Raw genomic sequence first — 13280 nt, forward strand, 5'->3', positions numbered from 1 at the left:
CTCAGTAGCGACAGGCAGATCAAATACTTTTGGTGACTGTGAATTTACTCACTGATTTTGCAACATATGAGCTCATGCTTGTGATAGTCTTTTGGAGTTTTTGTTTACCATATAGGAGTACCAACAAGCATAACCTCTGCCTTACCAGCAAAATGGGGACCTGTATGGGAAACTGGTAATCACAGCCTGAACCTCTGATTAATCAGCTGAGGCAAGTGTCAGGTCAGCTGTGGGAGTACAGGTGAGAGTAATTTAGCTGTGCTCCCAGAAGGGGTGGAGCTTGACTCCACCTCCTCTAGACCTCATTTAAGGGCTGACCACCACTAAGGTGGCATCTCTTGGAGATTGCTCCCCTGTGGAGATTGGATAGCCAGCCTCAGCATTTTTCAGTCAGACTGAAGGCATTCATATTGGTGAGTTTTTCCTATATATAACCTTTTGGCTATCACCATCCTTCTTGTGTTATTACCATCTTTTGTATTATTCCACTTTATATGACCAATACTGGAATAAAATGAGTCAAGATAAAGAGGCTAGTAACACAGCTCAGGATGGTAATAAGGCCTATAACATGGTGTAAGTCATGAGGAATTCTGTGATCTTTCTAAGGACCCTTACTGAGTTTCAGGGCCATGCCCGTCATCTGGGGACAAATGGGTCTGTGATGCTCACTGCGGGCATGGATGCATATACCTGGAATGTAAAGCACCAGCTTCTGGTTCTGTGATGGCTGTGGAAGTTAGATATGCAGTAGAGTCACTGCTATGAGCTTGGTGGCAAAAAGTAGCTGGGATCTCCACTGACTCTCCACTATGTTCAGCTATTCTGCTTCTGCCTTGGTCGCTGTTCCTCAGTATGACTTGAAGCACTACCTGACTTTCTGCGTGCAAGTAGTATTGGAGTGTCCAGTCAAGAACCTGTGGCTGTGGAAGGACGATCAGACAGTGCCATGGTCTCAGAACTCAAGGAGATGCCACAGTGAGCAGGCTAGCTGCTGTGTATCTTGCAGTGGGAGCCCTTAGGAGTGTCACAGCTGGGTTGAAGAGTCAGCAAAATTTGTTCCTCCTTTCTTTGACTTTGCAATGATTGGGTAAGATGTCCTCTTTGTATTGGTTTTACAGTCAGTGACAGCTATGAAGTTTTTATGAAACATGTGTATTTTTGCCATATGGATGGGTTGGGATGGTGTCTCACTTCAATTTATAGGAGGGAGAGGGGATTCTTTGATATATGTGTACCTGACATGAGATTAGGAAAAAACAGCTATGTTGGTCCAAACAGATCATTAAAATCTTAATCAGGAAGATGGGGAGGGGGAGGCCAGTGACTGTTATGAATTAGGGTGGTAGGGAAGGGAAAGCAGCTGATAGAAAAGATAGGAAAGAAGCAAGAATTACGTAAAGCAGGGATAGCCACCACTAAGATTCAGCAGCATCCCATTGCATGCTGTTCTGAAGTTTCTATAAGGTTCACTATGTCTTTGTTCTGCATGTGTGGCCTAATGTCACAGGTCTGCAGGCGTGTGGTAGGGTTGTGAAACCAGAGTCATGAGCTGTGTAGGCATTTAAGGTATCTCCATATATCATATTTTGTGTGTGACCTCCATCCAGTGATGCTTTATGGCCTTGTATGTGATTTTGAAGGCACAATGGTGTGGGTTTTGCTATGAGAACCAGAGACTTGATATTGCTTTTGAGGCTGTGGAAGAAATACATTGCTGAACAAGGATTTGAAGACCAAATCTCATCCATACTAAGCTGATGTTTAACCTGTGGCCTATTCTTACAAGCAAGAAGCCTTTGTAGGCAGTAGGGTATGGCAGAAATAGGAATATAAGCACATGTATCAGAAATGTTGTAGTCTGATTTTACCTACTCCATCACAATACCCGGAGGCGGGAAAGTGAAGAGAATAAGCCATTGTTAAATCTTAGAAGAAAGGTTTATTCTGCTCCGTCTGTGGGAGGTGACAATGGTGTAAACCTCTGTGTGTGTAACCAAAATAATCTGTACTGGTTTATACCAGCCCAGCGCCAAGCTCTGGAAGTGGCCACCCTATAGTGTACACTTTCAGCCAACGCTTGCACAAGGTACTGAGAGATGCATGGTGAGGACCTCAGGCGCCTGTGAGCAGCATGGCTGGCATGACACCACTCATTTTCCTCTTAGCACAGAAATATTTCTCTTGAACTGAAATTTCACAATGAACTTACATATATCAAGATAAGGTTTGCATGCAAATTCTGTTCAATATGTTATTGAGAACATGACTGGTTGAGCATATCTCTGTGTATTTTCTTTCTCTCTTTTGAGTGGACTATGGGGGCAACATCCTTGAAGGACATGGAAGTAACTGCATGCCAACAGAGTCCAGATGACAAGGTTTCAGAAACAGCTGGGGTGCACAAGGGATGTTCTTCCCCTGTGGGAAGTCCATGCTCTCCCTCCAAGCTGATTGGGAACAGTGAGTGATTTTTCTCTCTAGTTTCCACTCCCCATGCACTTGAAGTCCTTTCTTTTTTCTTGGGGATGGCATCCCATGCCCCAGACTAGGGCTGAGACCACATAGCCCTGGATGGAGAAGTAGCTGGGGACTAATGAGGAAGTGGTGTATTGAGCAAAACTTCATGCTATATAAATTATTATTTTTTTTTTCCCAGAAAATCGTGTAGGGAGGAGGAGACAGGACACAAGCCACTGCTGAAACAGTGTTTTTTCATTGTGATGCAAATTCATGTAATTTGGGTCGGGTTCAGGTTCACCTTGTGAACTGTTCTTGTGGCTGGAACTGAAAACAGGATGTCTTCACTTTTTCTCGTACCTCTCAATACTGTCCTCTCTTGTGCCATCTGGAGTGTAACCCAAGAGCTTGTTTAGCTACCAGGCTTCTTCCACATCTCTAGAGGATGGCTTCTTGGTGGAGCGCAACATCAGCATTAATGATCCAGATGACTGTGGTGCTCCTCTCTGTCCCTTTGGTGTCTTTTTTCAGTCTAAAGGGGAAATGGGTGGTGGGCTGTGCCCAGAGCACACTGACGTGCAGTGATCTGAAGAGGTTTTCAAAACTTGCTTTGGTCATCCAGAGTTGCTTATGGCAAAATTAGTCTGTAGTGCTTGCAAACTGCCACACAGCAGCAGATGTGAATAACCCAGACGCTGCTCTGTACATCAGGGCAGTGATGAATTTGAAAATAGCAGCTTTACTTCTGGGAAAAAACAATGTACAGATCTGAACAGGAAATTTACTGTCTTCTTGCACAAAACTTGACTTCTCCTTACCCCCTGCTTGCAGCAAGCCTGTAAATGTTTAAGTCACCTCACAGCTATCCTGTGTGGGGTCTTTGTTTCCTGCCTCACTTGCTAATGTTGACCTGGCCCTGCTGCTCTCACAGCACAGCCAGCATTAAACTCTGGGGGCACAGGGCAAAGGCAGCTCCTTGCCTGCCCCTCAAAGTGGCTGGCTTCTGCTGCTGATATGCAATAGCGGAGCTCCCCTCCAGCTTTGGGCCTTGGGCAGTCACCTTCATTGCTCTCTCCTAAATCTAATTCTGTTCTGCTTTGTTCAGATTATAATGTTCCTTGGAATTCATTTTAAATGCAGAGCAGGGTCAAGGGAGGCTTTCAGAGACAGTTCAGATGCTGTTAGGTTGAAGGGTGTGCTAAAGGCACTTAGGGCTTATTTTGTGGAGCTGGCTGTTAAAATCATAGCTGTTTTCTTAGCTGTCTGTTTAAAAAAAAAAATAAAAAAAAATCACCTTTGGCAAGCTCAGCTCCCTGAAACTTGCTGCTGTCTCTCCCCTGGTACACAAGGTTTGGCTCTGTACACAGCTCTCCCTCACATCCACCCACCTGCACTGATACTGACCTATAAATCTCTTTGCCCATCAATGGAGGGATGAGTGCTTAGTAGTTCTCCCTCCTGACCTTATCCCTTCATGCTGTCCCTGATCCTGGTACGTCTGATATTCCTGTGGCAGTATAACCTGCCTGGGATCAGCTCCCCTTGAGACATTTTGGTTCCCTCAGTGATGGGGAGGGGTGGGTGAGCAGGGGTGGATGGAGGAGATGCAAATCTCAGTGTCTATCATTTCAAAACTGTCTTGTACGTTGAATGACCTGCCATGCTTACAGACTGCCTCAGTCCTATGACACAAGTTATTTTCCTTGTGCTTACATGCTTCTGGTGTGAAGCATGGCAACTGCTTTACACTGCGCAGGAGAACTCTTTGCCAAGGAAGACTAATGTCTGTATTTGATTGAACCTGCAGAGGGAATTCAGGTGAAAGGAATGTATTAGAGTCTGGCCAGGATGCTGGCAGAAAGCATCTGTACTCTTGTGGCATGTGCCATGAAACAATCATTTGCTGCAAAGGAAAGGCTACACACGGAAGTGGTGAGGATTAGGTAAGTCACTGATGTGGATGTGCTGCCTGAAATGGTAGAAACAGGAGAGTAAGGATTTCCCTTACTGGCTTTATTCCACCCAGATTGGCAGGTAAAGCACTGAATTTCAGGTTACAGGCAGTGCCTGAGGTAGCTCGAGACCTTGAGTTTACTGTGGCAGTGTGAGATAAGCTGTTCCCCAGTCCATCCTAAGGTTGACGTCATGACAGCAACTTGGGTTACTCTGCTGTTTTGTCTCATCCCTAGCCCCTCATATGCTCCAAACACAACTGATGTGAGAATTTTACCTTATTGGCAATTTTAATGTTCCTTAGAGACAGAGACAGTAAGCTCATCAGATAGGGGAAAAAAAAATTCAAACATTCAAGTTCTTGCAGGGATCAGCCTAAGAGGTGGCGAGATTTGTTGTCTAACTCATGGGTAACTCATAATCCAATGCAAATGACAAATGAGAGTAGGCTATACTGATCCCAGATTTGGCAGCATTTTGATCATCTTCAGGAAGGAGAACTTCTCCAGACTCTGCCATCACTAAGAAAACAATTATTGATTGGACAGGACCATAGAATTTTTGCAAGAATGAATGACTGCCTTTTTCTTATGGAGAAGAAAGTGCTGTGTTACTCAGAGGATATGAGGATGCTACAGAAATTGTACTAGTTCTTTGAAGCATCACTACTGTAACTTTTTTCCCTATCAAATTCAGTTAAGTTCAGGGGATTTCCAAAGAGGAGAATTATGAACTCTGGCTGTTCCAAACAGATAAATCAATCTCCAAACACAGTGATTCTCAGGAGAAACAACGTTGTTACTTAGATAATTAACCCCAATGAGAAGGATAAAAGAAAATTCTTATGATGAAATGTTTACAAACTGAAAAGACCCAGTTCTTACTATCTACCCAAAGTCTAATTCTGCTGAGGGGAAGTCAAAGGAATTACTTAAAGCAAAGGCTTTCTTTTGTCTCTTGAGACCTTAGAGGGTCAGGCTGGTAGTGGGCATCAGCCTGTTCCTCATCCAGGGTTCAGAGCTCAGGATTTCTGCCAGATTTGGAGACATGGCCTTGTTGCTCTGTGCTGTCTGCACGTCCAGTTGATTTTTGGTCCTTCTCAAAGGAATTGCGTCCCACACCTGAAACATCCAAGAGGGGAAAGAAAGCAGATGTAGTTCTTCCATGAATATTCTGAGCAATAGCAGTTCTTGAAAGATGCTTTCTGTTTATAGGTTGGCTTGTTCTGTGACATATCTCTGAGGCACATATCTCCTATGCTGTATGTAAATCAGCAGTAACACATCCTAGATTCCAGTAAGCTAATATCCCCCCATTTGATTAATAGAAACCCCAAGTTCCTTTTTTAGCTTCCTCTGTTGACCACAACTCACGTCACAAGTAAAGTCCTGCCTGCCAGTATTTGTGCATATGGTGTGCAGAACATGAACACAGCAAACCACTTCACAGCACACAATATTGATTTTGTTGTTCTTTGTTTTTTGTTTCCTTTCTCTCAGTAGAAACGGTTAAAGACTAAAAGCCTTTGTTAATAAAATTCACATAGCTGCTGTTGCTGCAGATGACATCATAATGCCAGTGGGGATTCTGGGCAAGGATGTCCTTTTGCAAAGTGCACTGAAAAGGGCAACGCCTTTCCAGAATTTGGAAAACCTTTGTGATGTCATGCCGCTGTGTGTGTTCCATCACCAAACCTGTAGGTGAGATATCCTGAAAGACTGTTCTCTGTAGTCAGTGCAAGATTGCAGTTTCCTTCCTTTCCCCAATGCTAATTGCAACAGGAGTTTACTTTTGGTGGCTTCTTTTACTACAAGAGGAAGGCCTCTGTAGGGAAGCTTTTGTCCTGCTTCAAGGCCACTGGAGGTTTTGCAGAGCTTTCCTGAACTTCACTGTGGATGATGGTCAGAAGCCACCATTTAGGAAGAGAGAACCAGGAAGCAAGGATGGAAGAAAGGAAAGAGAGAGGGGAGACAGAAGGCGTAAAAGGATGGGAGTGAATCTGGGAGTTGGGGCCTGCATGCAGTCAGGGCCTTGTACCTGATGACTGGGATCTGCCAAGGCATTGTGTTTCCTGATGGGGAGCTCTCAGAAGAAGAGAGAACAGGCAAACCCCCTGGTTTTCTCTTTCTTCAGCTGGCTGTCCTCTGCTTCTTGTGGCTCATGGGTTACTTTATCCTGAATCCCAAGGCCTTTATTTCCCTGCAAGTGACAAAGCAAGAACAATAGCAGAGTTCCCCAAATATGGGGAGAGGAAGGGCAGGAAAGGAAGTAAGTTTTGTTTCCTCAGCAAAACCATGTTGCTATCCCCTTACCTTAGACATCTGAGTCTTAGGCCTTTTCCTGAACAGAAAGGAAACAGAAAAACTCCAGTTGTGTGATGGATGAAACACTGAGCAAATGCCATTTGTAGTAACAAACTGATTTGGTAAATCAAGATAAATGCTCTCCTTTGGTCTAGTGCTTACCAGAGCCTGATGAGAGGTGTGAAAATATGAGGTGATATTATCTTTCCTGATATTCTGCCTACTTTTAATGTTCTGGGACTATTTGTTGTCCCACTCACCCTTGGGAGAAAGTACCTGCCAAAGAAGCCACAAGCACTCTTGAAGCCCTTCAGAATTGCTTTTCCTCTCTAATCTCATGAAGGTCGTTTACATGTTTCATTTTGCCACAGGTGTCAATTTGCAAGAATAATTATTTCTTTTGAGTATATTTATAATTTTCTCACACAGTGCCCCCTTTGAAGAGGAATGCAGTAGTCTGATAGAGTCAGTAAATGGTGTTTGTTGTAGCATCCCTGAGAACAGGGAATAGACCTTGAAAAGTGCCTCTAGTTTAACTATTTGTCTTGGTAAAAAATACATAACTGTAGGAAAAAAGTACTCTTTCTTCTCAGTAGTATTTCCTAATTATTTTAAAACCTAGTCCCTGAGCATTTTGCCCTGGCGAAAAGAAGCCTCCTATTCAGCAAGATATTCCTTGAAAGACAGAAATAGGGTATGCCAGATGGCATCGGAGTTCTTGATCCTGTAGCTTTTTTCACCTGCAGGTTTTAGTCTCACACATATATGGGGCACATGCAAACTCGCATCACATTCAAACATAATTTGAACAGGGTCTTATTCAGTATTTGGCTTTGGCCTGGATTTGTGGGTGAAGGGGCAGAGGGAAAAGAGGAACAAGTGAAGAGAAGTAGTCACTGACTCTGTTCTTGCTTGGCTGAAGACTCCTTGTTTCCCCGATGAATGCCTTGTGAAATTCACTGCATGAGGTTAAACTGATCCTGACAGATCCTGTCACCATGCTCCATCCTTAGCACAAAAACTCATGTGCAACTCCAGAGCAGCTGCTCTTTATTTACTTATTTATTTATGAGCATGTTATCTGGGTTCAATGAAATTGGTTATTAAAAATTCTTGCTGGCTCTGAGGATGTCTGTTCAGTGTTGCTGCCTGCAAGTGCGGCTCCCTGTCACCGCTATTTTTTTACTGGACCATATTTTCTTCTTTTGGTGAATGTTTCCTCTCCTCCCTAAAGCCTGGATGTTACAGTTTCACTTCCAGCCTCATACCAATCTTTGTGGGCCCATAAGAGTTTCCCAGTGCAACCTGTTCATGTTCCTGACAGTCCTGATATTTGGAATCCCAGGGCCCAGTTTCTGCTTCCTCCAGAACAGAGATATGCTCAGCTTGAAATGTGTGAGCTGAATGGAGAGACCTGTCATTTTTTAGGTCTTACTCTGCTATTGAAGAAGAGGGCAGATGCTCACTGCATTTTCATTTCAGCCTTTCAGGGACAAGCTTCAGGCTGCTGACAAAGTGCTGTTTGGATTATTGTTAATCTGGCAGAGAGCAAGTGTGGTATCTCTTATTTACAGCTCTGCTCCTAATTAGTTAGTGACCAAAATACATAATAAAAATACAGTTTATACTGAGATGGGCTCTGGCTAAAGCTTATTTGAGATACAGTAAAGTAAAAGGACTTTCAGAGCTCTGAGTCATTCTGAAGGTAAATCCCACAGAATACAGAAATTACCCCCACCCAGGGAAAATCAGAAATCTGAAGGTGTTCTCCAAGCAGAAAGCAGTAAACATAGCACATCAGAGCCAAGGCCAGACCCATGCTCATAATATGCATCTTCTTTTGAACTCTCTGGATGCTGAACAGGATGGAACTTGAATCTTTCCAACTGTAGCACCTTCCTAAAATATAGACCTGTGATGACATAGTCAGAGGGTGCTAAACTTTTAAAATACTACTTAAGAGATGTTCTACTTTTTTCCCCCCTATGCTTAAAAATAGATGGGTGTGATATATCACCTTTGATTTTACTCTTCTCTTTCTTTTGCTAGGTGTTTGCTAGGAGGACACAGGGAATGCAGAGGGACCCAAATGCTCATGCACCACACGCTTCTGCATTGCTTGGGTGAGTGAGTATGTGCTAGTAATATATCCAAAACATGTCATACATGTATATTTGTGCAGTACTCACAGCACAGGCATGGTGCCTCTTGGCTATTCCTGTTCAGGTCTACAAAATCAACTTTTGCCTATCTCACCTGCTTTGACCTTGCTTTCAGCACAATATTAAACACTACCCTGACTTTTATCCCATAGCCTTTTTGGGAGTATGCTCACAGAGACTGTCATAAATCCAGTCAAGTCCTTTGGCCTCAGGGCACTTTATCCTGCATATGCCAGGTGAGCATGTTGATACCCAGGCTCTTGAAAGGTCAAACTTGGTCTTTCTCAGCCCTAGAAACTGAAGCTGTTGCATCTGGGTATCATCCTGAGCTAGCCTTCAGTCTGGGACCTGGATGTCAGTTGTTTCACTCCTGGGTAAGTATCCCGCAAACTAGACTGTTGAGGGCACTACGTTTCTTCTCTCTCCACTTTTTTTTTTCCTCTTTCTCCATCTATATCATGAACCTAAGTAGCTTTTCCATCTCCAGGTACTTAGCTTGCAGTGAGCAGCCTGGAGGCAGTGAACTTGGTAACTCAGTGCTGTGAATCCCATCAGTCAGCAAGCTTCCTGTTAGATTTGCAGTCTTCTGGAGTGTGCTGGTCTGCTTTATGAATTCACCCCATCTTGTAGCGTCCAGCTCACCAGCTTAAAATCAAAGATCCTGTTTCTTCTCAAGGTCCAGCAGAATGTTTCCTCAGAGTCTGTGGGAGGTAATGATGTGCTGTGATCTCTATTTTTAGTTCATTTTATAAACATTATTTATTATTCAAGCATCTTCCAGGGCACAAGGGAAAAACCTTTTTTCTAAGTTTTTTCATGTGCATGAATGAGTCATGGTAAGGAGCTCAAGGTCAGAGTTGTGTGAGGTGCTTGCACTTTACGTGAATCATAGAATCAGTTGAGTTGGAAGAGCTGAAGGTCATCTAGTCCCCTGCAATGAACAGGGACATCTACAGCAAGATCAGGTTGCTCAGAGCCTGGTCCAGCCTGCCTGAATATGTCTGGGAATGAGGCGTCCACCACCTCTCTGGGCAGCCTGTTCCAGTGCTTCACCATCCTCATTGTAAAAAAAACTTCTTCATTATATCTAATCTAAAGCTCTTGTCTTTCAGTCTAAAACCATTTCCCCTTGTCCTATCAAAATACACCCTGCAAGAATCTATCCCATCTGCTGCATGCAGATGCTACTTGTCACTGTGAACAATAATACACACTGGTTGTGTCTGGAAGCCAAACTTTGCTGGCCTGTGAAAACTAGGGTTGGCCTGATATGTGGAGGTAGAGTGTGAAAGTCAGGGACATCCCTTCTGTTGCAGAAGACAGCACTGGATCAGACTCAGACCACAAACTTCTGTCTGCTTGCCAAGGTCTGGTTCCTGACCACTCAGATGGAGCACTAAACATCAGTTTCAAGGGATCCCTGCACAGTGATTTCCCAGTTGTAAGTTTAGAGGGAAAAATAACAAAGGACATCATTTGAGACATCTGATGAAGTGGTTGTTTTGGGAGCAAAAGAAATCCTGCCCTCCCCCTCTTTTTATTATAGTAGGTGCTGTGATTTGGGCAGAGGTTTCACCCCTAATCTGCAGAGGTGCTGTGCATGCACAAAACCTGCCAGAAACAACGGGAAATTGCATGCAGTTTGTTTTCCTCCAGATTAGGCCCAGGGGAGCTGATGCACTGTGAGGATAAGGAAGCCTGTGAGGAAAAAAGTAAGTAAACAGTTGTGGAGGAAAAATACATGGAGAAATGGGAATGATAGTAGGAGCTTAGTCTAATGACCAGAAATTCAGAAAACTTGTATCTGTCTCTTCTAGCACTTTCTCTGCAAGGAGATAGGACTGAGTGATTATCCCTCAGACCATTGGGAAGAACACAGTGGCAGTGGAAAAGAAATAGGCAGCTTCTTTCTGGGCTCACTGCTTCTTCAAGCACAAGGATTGAGCGGGGTGTTTGAAGATGCTCTGAGCCGCAGGTACAATGGTCAGGAAGGCTCTAGTACCTCACATAATAAAGGAGAGTTGAGAGTTTCATCACCAGGGATGAAAGATGCTGAGGGTCTGATGGACTGCTCACTCCAATATGGATGCTCCTGGTGAGGCAGTTTTCCCTAACAGCTCAGAGAAGCAGCAGCAGATGGGTGAAAGTATTTCTGCATTTTGTTGGCCTTTTGCAGAAATTGCCACTGAAGGCCTTATCCTGTAGAGTGATAAGAATGCAGTGTTAATTACAAATGGGGAGGTCTTTCCTCATAAAGTGAAAAAAAATGAGTGGAGAGAGCATCTAAAAACTCTGGTGGGGAAGGTCACAGTAAAAATCAAGGGCTTCCCCTAGGGAAACTTCCTTTGGCTTTTAGAGTTTATAAGACATGAGCAATATGTTTGTCCTCTTTACAGCTATTCCCAGCCCTTCCCTACCCACCTACAGATTTGTTGTTTGTACACAGTGACTCTTCTGTGTGGTTTTGGCCACTCTGCTCTTTACTCATGGCCCTACAATGGACTGTTACTGCCCCTTCATCCACCCTAAAGGAAGCAACCTTTGCATGTCTGGGATTTGCAGGGTGTTTGTGTTGTCCCTTTGCTCCATGCTCAAAATGTGGGTGCCCAGATGAGCGATGGTCCCTGAGCCAGGATGTTACCCACTCAAATGATTTACAAGTGCCTGCAGCGCTGGCACAAGCCTTGGCTGCCAAAGCCTAGTTGCAGTGCTCATGCCCTGAGGTTTGAAGTGGGGGGGTTTGAAACTTGAGCACAAACCATTGGCTATCAAGCACTATTCCTGTTCCACCTCCTGTTCCCTTCCCCCAGTCTTTTATTTCTTCTTCCTGACACAGGCTTAGGTGAGCATGCACAATAACATATATTCAATGACTTAAAAGTTTTAATTTCCTGTTGGAAACATTTGATGTTATTTTTCCTCTCCTCCCCTTTTAGGCCTTTCCTTCACTTTAGAGTATTTCTGTGACCCTAACTGACACTTGAGATTATGAGTTCCTTTGGATCTCATTGATTTCAAGACAAATGTTGGAAAATAAGAGGAGAATTAGAGTCCAATTTCTACACTTTCCTCAATAGGTGCAAACCAGCTTGTCCATGTTGATTTTGCAATTGGTAAAGAGTGCATCACTGCATGTCACTGCACGTCATCTGATAGTGTAATAAAAATAGGTGGTGAGATGTACCACAATGATGTGTTTAATGGTCTGCCTGGTATGGTAGACTGGATGGAGAGAGGGAGGTGAAATGGTCTGGTTATTGAGAACTTTTAAACTTATCAGCCACATGTAATGTACATGTTGCATGCAAGAGGGCTGGCAATGCTCTGGGACTGCAGTCTCCCAGCAAGCATGAAGGCTTGGGCATCACCAAATTGGAAACCAGTAAAATCAGCTCTTTGACTTTTGGCTGTCTCTACTTAGCTCTGACTTTGTGGGTGTTGGAGTGTCACAGTGGCAGGCAGCAACATGTCACTGGGCTGCACTTAACGAAGGGACAATTGATGGACATGCGTGGGCATGTAGGTTTGTACATCTCTGTGACAGAAAGAGGGGCTTATGTATATACATATGCTGATGAACATCTATAAATATATATACATGGCTTGAGCTTTGAAATATGTCTCTTAGCTGCTTCAGTTTTTCCATCTGGGTTCCCAAATGCTTCTTTTTCATTGCGTCCCAACCCATGGACTCTCTTGGCCCTTGGGATGGAGGATAAAACTCCACAAGAAGAGCCATCCCCTTGACTCTAGGGGTCCATGGAGGCTTTAAACTCCACTTACAAAGAGAATTTTCTGTCATGGTCACATGTGATGACTTGCTTTGGCCATAAGAGCCCAGATACGGATGGCTTTCAGCTGTGCTGGCTGATTGTCCCAGCTTAGCTCATCACTCAGCATAAGAGTGGGGAAATATGGCAGGTCCGTGCCACACTGCTGAGCACCGGGGGATCCTAGAAAATAATCAAAAGGCTTCCTAGCAGGCAGCTCTGACAACCTGCAGGAGGGGAGAATCCAGCAGTTCAGCCATGAGGGAGGTGAGAGGGCAATGTGTGCTGAGCTGGAGCTGATATGAGCTTGTGCAACCCCTACCCTCCTATGTATTTTTTTTTTTTTCTCTGAATACTGACAGCACTCCATGCTTTGCATCAGGAAGAAATTTGGAGATTTTGCTGAAAATTAAAGCGTTTGTTTTTCTTTCTGGTTCTTTGCTCATTTATTAGATGCCTGCAGGTTGAGCCATCTGTACAGCCACAAGTCATGCTATTCAAATGATCCCCATGCTCAGCAGCCCCACACACCCCAGATTTTTCAGAGGATCTGAGCAGGTTCCACTGGCTTCACATTATTATTGTGGGGCTCCCACTCAACCTTACGTGCCAGACCCAGGAACATCAAAGGC

The 13280-nt window shown here is 44.1% G+C and overlaps 1 long non-coding RNA gene across 3 annotated transcripts; it reads left to right on the forward strand.

Moving 5' to 3' along the window:
• Nucleotides 1–344: 344 nt before the first annotated feature.
• Nucleotides 345–12490, forward strand: LOC140261045 (uncharacterized). 3 transcript variants are annotated; one of them, XR_011905660.1, is made up of 7 exons: nucleotides 345–413; nucleotides 8766–8839; nucleotides 9167–9252; nucleotides 9366–9588; nucleotides 10195–10319; nucleotides 10425–10590; nucleotides 10696–12490. It is a non-coding gene; the product is annotated as an uncharacterized lncRNA (long non-coding RNA). The 3 variants fall into 3 exon arrangements; XR_011905661.1 differs by having other exon boundaries at nucleotides 10535–10590; XR_011905662.1 differs by having other exon boundaries at nucleotides 10198–10319.
• Nucleotides 12491–13280: the final 790 nt, after the last annotated feature.

The sequence above is a fragment of the Excalfactoria chinensis genome, chromosome 1 (assembly GCF_039878825.1).
Source record: "Excalfactoria chinensis isolate bCotChi1 chromosome 1, bCotChi1.hap2, whole genome shotgun sequence".
Lineage (NCBI taxonomy): Eukaryota > Metazoa > Chordata > Aves > Galliformes > Phasianidae > Excalfactoria > Excalfactoria chinensis.